The sequence below is a fragment of the Olea europaea genome, chromosome 18, assembly GCF_002742605.1.
Source record: "Olea europaea var. sylvestris chromosome 18, O_europaea_v1, whole genome shotgun sequence".
NCBI classification, from domain to species: domain Eukaryota; kingdom Viridiplantae; phylum Streptophyta; class Magnoliopsida; order Lamiales; family Oleaceae; genus Olea; species Olea europaea.
Window position 1 is genome coordinate 22,577,314 of NC_036254.1, and position 14,370 is coordinate 22,591,683.

A 14,370-nucleotide genomic window follows, 5' to 3' on the forward strand; every position below is an offset into this window, starting at 1 on the left:
AGGTATAACTTTCATTTTAGTCCATGTTTGGTTCAAATAAAAAATTATATTCGAATCTAAGTTAAAGTCAACAATTAATTTTAACAAAAAAAATTATGAAATTTACAACTTTTTGATCACATATTTTTTCCAACTTTTATCAAAATCTACATTTAAAACCAAACAAGAGGATAGCGTCTATTTGAACCACATATCTGACTAAGAATGTATTTTGAAATAGTATATTAATGAAAAATATGTGGTTAAAAAATTAGAAAAATTTTTAGTTTGTATATAATATTATTCTATTGAAAAATGTGTTATCAAAAAGAAGAGAAAGAAAAATATATTTTGAAAATAATGAAAATCAAATAATGGCTTAATAAAAAATGACTTTGTTCGTAAACCATCAATTAAAAAGGGGTAAATTTAACATGTTTGCATAGATCTGGGGCAAACATATAATTATATTAATTTACTTTCTTATTTATATTTTTTATTTTCAGAACCCTATTTTTGCGGGATTTGCATTTCTCACTTTTGAACATTTCCAAAATCCCGCCACCATATTCATCTCACGATCAGCTGCAAAAATCCCTTAGAAAACATATTGAATCCTTCTTTTAGATATTATAGATTGAATCTAAAATACGACAAAATGACGAAACAAGCCACCAGTTGAGTGCCACCAAGAGGGCTTGCAAGAGCGCGGCGGAGGTGGGGAACCTATAGGAGGAGGCACGGTGGGCCAACGTGATTGGCGAGATACTGAGGAACAGCGGTGAGTAATGGCTACGTGTTGATTTCGATGTCTCCGTCAAGTACTTGTGCTTCTGACGTCTCAGTCCCTCGGCGAAGTCTATCTCCGCCTTCAGCACTACCGGGACGCCCTTATATATCAGGTTTGAGCTTTACAGTTTTGAAATGTTATTCCCAGTATTGTATTTTTGTTCTTGTTGTTTTGATTTTGAAGACAAGGAATAGCACCCTGTTCAATTGTAGGTATAATTATAATTGGGATGCTTTGGGTATTTTTTTCTTGGAAAACGACTTAATAACTTGGATTTAATTGTAGGTTCATTTTCTATTTGGTTATCCCTAAATTTTTAATTTGGGCTTTCTACAATTTCCTTGGCTTGGTGGTTTCAAGTGCATGCCTTTGAATTGATAAGTCAAATTCAATTTTGAAATATATCATTGGCGATAAATACGATGTTATGATAAAACCCAATATAGTTTATTGGAATTTCTGCTGATTTACGACTGTCTGCCAATAGCAAACATTTCTTAACATGATCTAAAAAGAACAAATGGATGAACATGTATAATCTTTGAATTTGTTCACTTCTTAATCTAAGTTGTTCTTCACTGATAGTGGACACATGGGTGTTGTTATGAATTAATATAATGAAAGAAACAAGAACAAAATAAAAATACCAAGATTTATGTGAAAATTCAATATGGGAAACAGAGGAGAAGAAATTCATTATAATCAATAATGAACGTGTTTACAATATCAAGATCTCAATATTCGCAATTGAAATCTAAGCTCTCTAATTTTCAAGTTGTTGTTGAATATATTTCTGGAGATACAACAATATGGAATATATAGAAAGCCTCTTTTTGGAGTTCAAGATGAACAAGAAAACATAAATTCTAAAAAATGGGGATAAACCAGTCACCTAAGTCGGCACCCAAGGTTGGCATTGCGTCGCTAGTAGGGGTGCCGATGCTGCGACATTGGGCTCCAGCTCCTCTTCCTCTTCATGTCGTTGTAGCGCCCATTTTCGGTAATTATGACTCCAAGGTATCTTTCTCCATCTTAAGTCCTTCTCTAAGCTAAACTTCCAATCTTTGATGAAATTTAATCTTTATTAATTACGACTCCCAACGCCAAGACTCTTTAGACTTCTTTTGTTTAACCAAACACCAAATCACATGGAATTTGGGTCACACCACAATAAATTTCCACCTTAAACCAACTTTCAACACAAGTAATTCAAAACACATATCCAAGTAAACACCGCTCCTCTTCCAAACAAGCCCCAATGGCTAAATCAATGATAAATACCAACTAAATTCAAGCAATACTCAAATTTAGTAATAACCCTGGGGAGTAGCTCAGTGATCAGGTCTTGGGTTTACTCTCCAATGGTCATCAATTCGAGTCCCCTCAGGGCCAATAAGGTGAATACTCGGCTATAAACTTCAGGGTCTAATGGGATTTGTTGAGGTGCACGTAAGCTATTTCGGACACCCACGTACATAAAAAAATACTCAAATTTAGTAATGGAAAGTAGTTCATTATCATATCAGCAGGATTATTCTTGGTATCAACCTTGCCCACTACAATATCACTACGAGCAATCACATCACGCACAAAATGATACTTCACATCAATGTGCTTAGTCCACTCGTGAAACATATGATCTTTAGTTAAGAAAATAGCACTCTGATTATCACAATATACTGTAGAAATCTGCAAGTCTTCACTGATTTCACCAATCAATCTATCAGCCACATAGTCTCCTTATAAGCCTCTGCATGGCCATGTACTCCGCCTCTATTGTGGACAAAGCTAATGTATTCTAGAAAGTAACTTTCTAACTGATAGCACAGCTTTCAAGGGTAAACACATACCCTGTAAATGATCTCCTCTTATCAAGATCCCCTACATAATCTGAATCCACATACCCAACGATTCCATTTGTATTTCTAACAAAATACAAACAAGCATTCTTCAACAAGCACATATAGTCTTCCGTTTCGAAAACTATGAAATCCTCTTGTTGTTGCATGTAAAGCTCTCCTCAAGTTCTCCATTTAAGATTGCTGTTTTAACATCCATTTGCTTAAGCTTCAAGTCATTTTTAGCCACTACTCAAAGTAAAGCCCGAATAGAACTATATTTTACAACTAGCGAGTACACATCTGTGAGGTAAACACCTAAAATTTGGTCGTAGCCCTTTGCCACCAATCTGGCCTATACTTTCCATCTTCAATCCTTGATATGCCTTCATTTTTTTTGAAAACACACTTACAATGAATAACCATTTCATCCTTCGGTAATTTCACCAAATCCCAAGTATTATTTTTATTCAATGACTACATCTCCTTCTACATATTGACCATATGTTAGAATCACTGCAATTGACCACCTCTGAATATGTAGCAGGCTCCTCAGTGAAATTAATATTTTCAGCCATACTCAATGTATAAGCTACCAAATATGCTTCTCCATACTTCTGTGAGGGTCTAATCTGTCTATGAGATCTACACTTAGCAATTGAATGATGTAGTGTTGTTACTGGTGTAGGTAAAGTAGGAAAAATATTATTGTCTGTCAGCTATGAGCTAGATTGATCTGTAATAGACTATTCTGACCTCTAATTGTCCCCTGGACCAATTTGCAGCTCCACATGAGTTGAATGATTCTATTTCTCAGTTTTATTAGAATATACACGAGGTGAACCTTGAACCATAGCAAATTTATCAAATATTACATCTCTATCAGCCACCACCTTTCTTATCTTAGGACATTACAATTTATATCCCATTCACACCTGATTTGTACCCAAAAAATTCACTTTCTGGACTTAGGCTCCAATATTCCATTATTCACATGAGCAAAAGCAGGACACCCAAATACTTTCAGATCAGAATAACAAGAAGGTTTACTAGATTATACCCCTTTTGATGTCTTTTTCTCAATGGCAACTGAGGGTGAGCAATTAATTAGAAAACAAGCTGTAGTTGTAGCTTCAGCCTAAAAAATCTTAGGCAACTCAGAATTTGAAAACATACAACGAACCTTTTTCATTAAGGTTCTATTTATTTGTTTTGCCACACCATTCTGTTGATGAGTTCCAAGCACTGTCAAATGTCTCAAAATGCCTTCAATCATGCAGAAGCTATTGAATTAATCTGAATAAAACCACAACCTATTTTTTGTGTATAGACTTTTCATCTGCTTTCCAGTCTGCTTTTTTCATTGTTTTCCACTCATTGAATGTCCCAAATACATCACTTTTCTGTTTTAAAAAGAATATCCAAACTTTCTTAGAAAAGTCATCAATCACTATCAATAAGTAATAAATACCTCCTTTTGAAGGCACCCTTACACGTTAAAAGATTTGAATGGATATATTCAAGTGTTCTCTTTGTGTTGTTTCTTCCTTTAGTGAATTTGACTCTTTACTGTTTCTCAAATGTACAATGCTCACAAAACTTCATCTGGTCTTCTGTCCATTAAGAAGTCTTCTCATACTCAATTCTGTCATACCAGTCTCATTCAGATGCCCAACTTGCATATGCCAAAATTTAATAACTTCCTTATCAGTCTAAAGAAAAGTAAAAGCTATTGCATCCCTTGAAATTGTGGAACCCTGCAAAATGTGCAACTGTGTAGAGTTTTTCTATCACTTCATGACGACAAGAACACCTTGGCTCATAGTTAGAACTCGACCTTCACCAGTGTATTTATGACCCTTTGAATCAAGTTACTCAACGATAAAGATATGATATTTCGCTTCAATTCTGGAACGTGCGTGACATCTGCAAGTGTTCTAATAGCACCATTGAACTTTCTGATTCTGACTATACCAAACTCGACAATTTTGCAAGGCACGTTGTTTTCTATAATCACTGCACCTTTCGAAACTCTTTTATATGTTGTAAACCAATCCCTGTTGGGACACATATGGAAAGTAAATGCCGAGTCAAGAGCTCATTCCTCACAAGGTTTGGAACCCATTTCAGAAATCATAAGAAGTTCTCATTCACTTTGCTCACCTTTCACAACATCAGACTCTGTTGTGTTAACAGATTGCTTTCATTTATCAGTAGCATCAATGGCTTTATTTCCGTCTTTCAAAGAATAGCAATCAACTCTGATATGTCGTTTCTTCTTACAATAATAACATACTTTCGTTGAAAATAGGAAACTTTAGGACAAAAATGGAAATAATCTAATCATGTCCTATAAATTACATGTCGATGATTAGTCAACATATAATCTCCTAAAATAGGAAAGCAATACATTTCCTCAATTTGGTTTAAAGATATTTGTATGTTCCAGCTTGCATGGAATACTCCTAAAAAGTAGCTTCATTAACATCCTTCCTGAATATATCTGCAAGTTGTCCTTTGAAAGGTACAAATGTCATGAAAATCTTGTTGGTGTCAATCTTTTCCTTGATGAAGTGTCTATCTATCTCCTCATGTTTGGTATAGTCATGATGTACCGAATTATTGAGCTCTACTGATGGCTGCCTTATTATCACAATACACTCACAAAGGCTACCTCAAGTACAATCTTCAACCATAGAGTTCACATATGCTATGAGCTAAAGCTTTGAACTCAGCTTCTGCATTTGATCTAGCCAAGCCACTACGTGTTATTTTTTTACTCCTTGTCACTAGATTGACTCTAAAAAAGTGCAAGATCCGGTTGTCAATCGTCGATCTATTATTGAACTTTCCCAATCTGTATCTTGTCCATTCTTTTAAAAGATTAAGCCATAACCAGGTGTAGATTTTAAATATCTCAATATTCTCCGTACATTCTCTAAGTGACACTCTTGTTGCAAGTGGATTAACTGGCTAACTACACTAACCGTGTAAGTTATATCCTGTCATGTAAGAGAGAAGTAAATCAATTTTCCCACAAATCTTTGATATCTTCATTTATCAACAAAGTCTCCTGTTACTTCTCCAAGTTTATGGTTCTGGTCTATGGGATGTCAATCGGGTTACATCCCAGCATCTCGGTTCCATTTAACAAGTCCATGATGGATTTCCTTTGAGAAATAAAAGCACTTGTTCGACATCCATTAAAATTTTAATACATCTTTCTCTGTCTTCTTTTCAACTACTCATTCTTCAATAAAATAATAGTACATGTAAATAAATTTTTTTTTTTTAAAACCACACATTCTTCCAAAAATACTATTCCATAATACATTTTACCAAAATTTCTTATTATAATGGATGTCAAACAATGGGAAAATCCCCTTTGCTGATCTTGCAACTTCAATTCCAAGAATATACCTTTGTTGTCCTAGGTCTTTGATTTCGAACTCTGAAGCCAACATACCTTTCTATCTCTCCGCTTTTACTAGTGAGTATTATGTTATCCACATAGACTATAAGTTTTGTTAGTTTTTGTTTTGAGATGTATGCTTGATAAAGAGACGAGGATTGAGGTTCAAGCCTCACAAGAAACCCAAAAAAATAGTATTTTTTTTTTTAAAAGTAATACTAAAATAAGAAGAATTCGAGAAATAAAAAAAAATTAAAATCTAGAGGAGAAGAAATGCAGAAAAAATAATAAAAATAAATATCTTCTGGAGTTTGAGAACTGTTGGTTGTCTCCTTGCAATCTTGTGGAAGAGACTTCTGAGGAGAGTGGTGAGGCATAGAGATGGCAACGGTTCGGTTCGATCAAAATCATCACCGAATCATCAATATTTTTGCCATATCATAACCACTTAAGTCGGTTTGGTACGATTTGATTCTATTAGTAAATTGACGAAAACCTCAAACCGTTTCGCTAATTTTGTTTCTTCTCATTGTGTCTTTCAGGACCTATCATTAGGAAAGACTATTGGCATTGTTAAAGAGTGTGGGGGCTTTAGTACTTTGACGAAACTGATGTGAGTAAACAACGTTGATTTGTTAGTTGTGATTTTGCATTTGTTCCTAAGGATAGTGAAATTCTTTTATGGCATTTTAGAATGGGTCATCCCAACTCTTTCAACATATGAGACATGTATTACGTTCAATATTTTCGAATAAAATATCTATTGATCTTAATTGTGAGATTTGTGAACTCCTAAAACATCATTTTTCATCATTCCCAAGATCCATATACAAACCATCTAAACCATTTACAATAATTCACAATGACCTATGGGGACCTTCACGAACCTCTAATCGCACCCACACCAAATGATTCGTTACATTCATTGACGACTATACTGGAATCTGTTGGGTCTGTATGTTAAATAAAAAAAGTGACTTCTGATCAGTATTCATAAATTTTCATTCAATGGTCCAAACTCAATTTCAGACAAATTCAGATTTTGCGCATGGACAATGGCACAAAATATTTCAATCATACTTTGAAAAACTACGCTTTGGACAATGGGATAATCCACCAAAGCACATGTGTTGATGATACCCCTAACAAAATGGAGTTGCTGAACAAAAAAATAGACACATACTTGAGGTAGCTCGAGCACTGATGTTTACTTCTAATATGCACAACACCTTCTGGGGGGATGCCATTCTCACAGCAACCTACCTTAAAAACAGAATGCCTAGTCGCATCCTCAGATTTGAGACTCCTGCCCAAAAATTCGAAATTTTTTCCTAACTCTCGTATCAGCTCAAACTTACCCCTTAAAGTGTTTGGTTGCATGGCCTTTGTTCACATCCATTCCCATCATCGAACTAAGCTCGAACTTCATGCACTCAAATGTGTATTCATTGGGTACTCACTGACACAAAAGGAGTATAAATGCTATGATCCAATCACAAAAAGGGCAATTGTTAGCCTTCATGTCACTTTCTTCAAAACAAAATCTTTCTTTCAAAAAACCTCTCTTCAAGGGGAAAACATAGTTGAAGATCTTTTTTTTGAAATCTCCCTTAATCCATCTTAATCTAAATCTATACTAAATCTTGAACCTATAACACCAAGCTGTTCTAATATGCCATCTATAGAAGGCAACTTGAACTTAAGAAGAGATGAGATCGAACGACTTGACAAAGAGATTATACTTTATTCAAGAAAGCCAAAATCAAAGTATAAGAAAGACCTCACACTTGAAGCACCAAAAGAGTTAGAACCGGTGATAGCTCCAGACTTTCATGAACTCTCTCCAAAATCATCTGATGGTAAGTTACCTATTGCTCTGAGAAAACAAGCACGATCATGCACTTTTTACCCTATCTCAAAATTCATAGTCTACAAAAGTTTATCTCCAAGATTTCGAACTTTTGTCTCTAACCTTGATGATGCAGAGATTCCCAAAAATATCCAGAAAGCATTGGAAACTCCTAAGTGGAAGGAAGCAGTAATGGAAGAAATAAGAGCACTGGAGACAAATGGAACTTGGGATGTAGTGGAACTATGAAAAGGTAAGAGACCAGTTGGTTGCAAATGGGTGTTTAATGTGAAATTTAAAGCAAATGGGACTATAGAACGGTATAAAGCTCGTCTGGTTGCAAAGGGATATACTCAGGCCTATGGCATAGACTACACAGAAACGTTCGCACTTGTGGCCAAATTGAATATAATTCGGGTCTTCCTATCACTAGTAGCAAACTAGATTGGTCATTACAACCAGTTGACATTAAGAATGTATTTCTGAATGGGGAGTTGGAAGAAGTCTACATGATACTACCGCCTGGTTTCGACAAGAAAGAAGAAGAAAAGAAGGTATGAAAACTAAAAAAGTCTCCGTACAGCCTCAAGTAGTCACTGAGAGCGTGATTTGATAAATTTTCAAATGTATTGAAAAGTTAAGGATATCAACAGGGGTAGTCGGATGACACTATATTCTTCAGAATATTTGAAGATGGGACAAAGATTATTTTGATTGTATATGTTGATGACATAGTCCTTACTAGAGATAACACAGTCGAGATTGAGAGGCTAAAAAAGGGTCTAGCCACCGAATTTGAAGTGAATGATATGGGACAAATGCGGTACTTCCTAGGAATGGAGACAGCCAGATCAAAGAAGGACATTAGTGTTTCACAACGAAAATATATTTTGGACCTGTTAATCGAAATTGGCATGCTTGGGTGTAAACCAAGTGACACTCTTATGGATACTGGAAGGAAAACAGACATGGGAGAACTCGTAGAAAAGGACAGATATCAGCGACTAGTTGGGAAATAATTTTTCCTTTTCTTAGATAGGAGATTACTTTCTTTTTCTCCTCCACTTTATTGTATTATATATTGAACCTTTGCATTGTAAGAACACGAGAAATATAAAATTGAGCATTTTCTAATCCGGTCTTCACTATACCACACGACTTTAGTTCTATGAATGAGAACTCAAACTCTTTACAAAAAGATCTCAATCAGACCGAATCTTTGTTCAAGGTGCTTCGACAAGATGAGGTGCAAAATGTTCAACAAGAGTCGTCTGCAGTAAATACGAAAGAGAACCAGCTTGACTTTGCTAACAGTGAAGATGATCTAGTTGGGGTAGAAGCTAAATTATCTGGTTTGGAAGATAGTCGGATTAGCTCGCCCCAAAAGTAAACTTTACTTTCAGAATGGCAGTTCATGCAAGAACTTGTTGCTGCTATTAAAATGGCTGGACAACTATAACTATTGGATCTTAGTCAAATTGGGTTCTCTCTGGAAGTTGCGGAATTGTTATATATTTCCTGGTCATCATGTGCAAGAACCGGTGTGGTTCAACGACACATTGAAGGAAATACGATTCATTTGTCAGTTAATGGGAAAAAGTGCTGCAGCATTAAGTCCTGCTGTAGAAGGATTTAAGTTATAGTAAAATATGTCAAAGAAAACTAGGGTTCACCAATTCATTCTATTGGTTTCAAAAGAACTTTGTACGAGATTTAGGAAACCAGAAGAAGAGTTGAAACAAATGAGAGATTAATGTAATTTTCACTATTTTTTGACAGGTTTATAGTAAATCGCAGCATGTGTAACTTTCACTTGATAGAAAGTTGGATATTTACATTATAGGATTTCCAGTAGTACACTATTTGAATCATATTCTTGTAACTTTGCACTTGCTCTTTTCATTTTCCTATTGCTTTTACCATCAGTAGAATTTGATTGACATGTACATGATCTGAAGGAAAAATATAAAGCCAAGTTGATATTCAGCGCTACTTGCATTGGATTACACCAATGGTACTCTTAAGTGCCCCTTGGTTTTGTGCTGATATTAAAAAGGGTAAATTTGCATTTTTCATTCTCAATCTTTGCGAAATGTAAAGAAAAAATTATTCTCAACCTTCTTTTTATCATTTCTTTTTAAATTATGTGCCAATACTTTCTCTTTAAATAAACAAACAAAAAAATGAAAGCTTTAAAACAACAGAAAAAAGAAGAAGGAAAATTTGCAAATAGAATGACAATTTCCCTTATTTTTAATTGTTTGAATGTTTTCTTTTATGTTTGTTTATTTAAAAGAGAAGGACATATCTGTCATTTAATGGCCAAAGCGGAAGAAGGAAAGAATTTTATTATAGATGAATTATGTTAAAAAAGATTGAGGATAGACTTGTTAATTTCACAAAGGTTGCGAACGAAGTGTAAACTCTCCATGATAAAGTGAAGCAGGGCACCTATTAGAATCGTTTAGAGGACAAGTGATATATAATTGAGAAGTTCCATTGTTCCGATAAAATGGAGATAAATGATTATACTGTGACATTAATTTATAAGAAGTGAAGTTCAAATTGGGGGACCTAAGGACATCTCTAACCATGACATTATTGCACTATTTTGCACCCTTTTTTGGTACAAAGTTGCTCCAATCCAACACCAAATTTTGCACTATTTTGGCACCATTTTTCACCAAAATTGTGCAAGTGTAAAATGTCCCTTTTGCCCTTATTTAACATTTCTCAAATAAATTTGTTGAAGGTATTTATGCCATTTGTGCTATATATTTTTAATACAATAAATTATTATTATTATTTTTATTAATATTAATATTATTTGTATTTAAAATAAATTTTAAATGTAAGATATAATAATTAATAAATTAATTAAAAGACGAAAACAATTTAAAATACATCAAACACGATTATTTATTAAAGTTAACATGAAATATATTAAATAGCGACATACATACGATGATCTAATTTTATTTTTAAAAAAAGGATACATAAGGATACATACATACCCTTGTTCGTCATAAATAAATCAAGGATAAAGAAACTCACATTGCACTTCAAAATACATTAATCGATCATTTGTGGGATGAACATATGAATTCTGAGAATTAAGCTGCAAAAATTTAGCGATTTCGTAATATCATCTATCCAAATTCGAAATGTATTGTACTATTTTCTGACGGCATGATTTCATATTTTCGTTGTTGTAATAATTTTATTAATTGTTCTATGTTTTTTATATTTATTAATGAATTTAATCTTTTCCGTAATTTAACATAATTATTGATAAAGAAACTCACATTGCACTTCAAAATACATTAATCGATCATTTGTGGGATGAACATATGAATTCTGAGAATTAAGCTGCAAAAATTTAGCGATTTCATAATATCGTCTATCCAAATTCGAAATGCATTGTACTATTTTCTGATGGCATGATTTCATATTTTCGTTGTTGTAATATTTCTATTAATTGTTCTATTTTTTTATATTTATTAATGAATTTAATCTTTTCCATAATTTAACATAATTATTTATTTAGTAATTTATGTATTTGTGAAATAATTAAATAAATAATATTTCAAATAATTAAATTATAAAGAATAAAAAAAGGGAAGAAAATGATTAAATACTGTTCATTTGGTGTAATTTTTGATGTAATGGTTGAAGATGAATTTTAGTTTGGTGCAAGATTTGCAAAATTTGATGCAGGGTTGGAGATGGCCTAAGCCTGGCTAGAATTAAGTCTCCATTGAGCCCCTTTATTTCACATTAAATTATAATTCACTTTTTTTTCTTTTTTGATCAATCACACATTGTTCAATAAAATCATATTACATGCAAACCTAAAAATTTTTTCTTCTTTTTTAATCACACATTCTTCAAATTACTAATCATCTTATTATAATGTGAAATAATGAGAGCCAAACGGACGCTAAAGTTCAAAACACAAATGGGCTGGACCGGGAAGAACGAAGCAAGAAGTGTAAGGTCCTGGCTGGGACTGAATGTTGATGTGAGTTCTTTCTCAATGGAGCATTTTATAGAAAATAATAAAGGAGAAATGGTGATGGATTTTTTAAAATCTATTAACGAAAATATCGATGCTCGTTTCGGTAAATGCTTGGCTATTCTCGAGTGCATTGAGTTTGTAATGAATATACATTTTTTGATATCGTTCTCGAAGTCTGATTATTGTAATGCGATCGAGGAGGTTCAAAACCCAAGCCATTATGCCTCGGAAAATAACATATCTGTGACCTCTCATTATCACATATCTCAAGCAGTTCTCGGGCTAGCTCGACAAGCATTTTTAGAATTTAAGAGTAACGTATGTGATGACATGACATCCCTTCGGCCCTCCCTCATTTACTGTAAACATTTTCTATTTGAGTGCAAATGAAGAAAGCTAGCTAATTCCCTTTCTGAAAAAAGGAAAAAAAAAAAATTCTCAAAACTCTTTTTTCACAGTGATTTTATCAAATATAGCTAATCAATGAGGCGACTAGTCCCAACATAACATGTAAAATCTGAAAGATGGGACATATGTCGCATTCTAACTCATTTATCATTACAACAGTTAATAGAATAAAAGAATAAAAGGATTCGGGGCATAGTCCAGTGATGTAAAGGACAGAGTGAGGTTATCTCACACCTCGCTGACAGCCACAATGTGGAGGTTCGATTCGATTCCTGAGACATGAAATTGGATTTCTTGTAAGTGCAGTGTATAGGCAACTCTTGTTTCCTGACCTGTTGGAGCACATTTCGCGATTTATCTCCCTCACAAAACTTTAGGGGCGGGCGGTGGGGACCCTCAAGATTGGAGTTCAACTTTTTTTAAAAGAAGAAAAGGATTATTATAAAAGTTAATTAAGGGAAAAAAAAATACATCATCATGAAAATTAAGTGATTAATAATGTATTTGATTGGTTAGAATATCCCTTGATGGTAATATATTTAATCCACATTTTATATGATGTAATCAGTTAAGCTTCTGTTTGGTTGGTGTATATTAAAATTTAATTAAAATATGAAGTCAAATTAAATAATTAAATTTAACTACACATTTCTTATCTATGATCCACAACTTTTAACAACACATTTCATCCGCTTTTATCGAAATTCATTAAAAATTTGATTTTAATCTACACCAAACAAAAACTAAATAGCCACAAATTCCTATAATTTATTTCCAAATTACCCTTTAAATAATTACAAATTTTAAGGTTTCACAGTCCCATCCAATTATTCATAATTTCAATGTAATCATGAAACGGTGCACATCATTAACAACAAAGGATCGTGGCTCTAACAGTGACAAATAATTATATGAATTATGAGGATTTTTCTTTTTCTTTTTTAATAATCATAGCAAAAACAAAAAGGGGTTAATGAGAAGAAAAAACATCATTACGCGTGGTTAAGAATGGCTTTTGGGCTCATAATGGTCCACAGAAGCTCTCTTGTGTCAAATCTAATTTCTCATACATCAATGACAATCAGGACCTAGCCCAAGTGGGCCTTTTAAAATAAATTGGATTAGTCAAGCATAAAATTGTTGAATAATTTAAAAGGTTTAAATTTTGACTTTTATATGCTAAAAGGACTCGATTTGGGAAAGTTTTAAGCTCTTTCAAGTTTCATTTTCTAAGTGTCACGTGTCATATCAAATAGTTTCATTGAATATATCACTCTACAGAGTTCGATGAGAATCCTATTAGAGTCTTCTTTCGAAATAGAGAAGTCGTTGAAAAATCAATCGAAAGCTAGGTCTGTGCTTTCCCTCGAGGGAGGGGGGTACATGTCTATCTAATCTGAACATGTCCTAACCCTATCAGCCAGATCTAGTTATTGGAGGGGATTCAACTCTCTTGATTCGTCGTCACCTTTGAATTTGGAGATGGACATTTTACCGTACTTAAAAAATTCTTACTTAATTGTTCTCAATATATGTATTAGAAATCTGAACTACTAAAAGTAAGAAGTGATTCGATTCGACTGTAATAGTTGAATCATGTATTGATGCTACTATAAATCTATGACATTAATCAATATCGTTTTAAAATTGGCGTGGGTTAATTTAAATTTTTTTTTTTTAGAATGATTGTATGTGCAGTGAGAAAGTTAATTATTGCCTTCAAATGAAATAGTGAATACTTTTAGCCAACTTTGTAATGGAACTTAAATGATAAAATTTTGTGCCACCCCCGAATCCTACCCTATTATTAAATAATCCACATGGTTGCAATATTTTGATCCTCTTTACGTTTTTTAATATTTTTAAATAAATAAACATTCTCCACTTTCTTAGTTCAAACATTCAGACGAATTTATTCAATATGATATTGAAGTGCACAAAAATTATGAGATCAGATTGTTTTATACCTATTTGTAAAAAAAGTGGATTAGGCATTTGATAAAAAGGTCAAGCAGACTTAAAATAAGACATGACAACATTTAAATAAATATCTTTCTATAATTTGAATTCTTAGAC

General features: G+C 33.4%; 1 long non-coding RNA gene across 1 annotated transcript; it reads left to right on the plus strand.

Annotated features, from left to right (window-relative positions):
• The first annotated feature begins 522 nt into the window (after positions 1-522).
• LOC111367801 lies at positions 523-9,643 on the plus strand. The gene is made up of 3 exons (XR_002697891.1): positions 523-881; positions 6,562-6,632; positions 8,005-9,643. It is a non-coding gene; the product is annotated as an uncharacterized LOC111367801 (long non-coding RNA).
• The last annotated feature ends 4,727 nt before the right edge of the window (positions 9,644-14,370 follow it).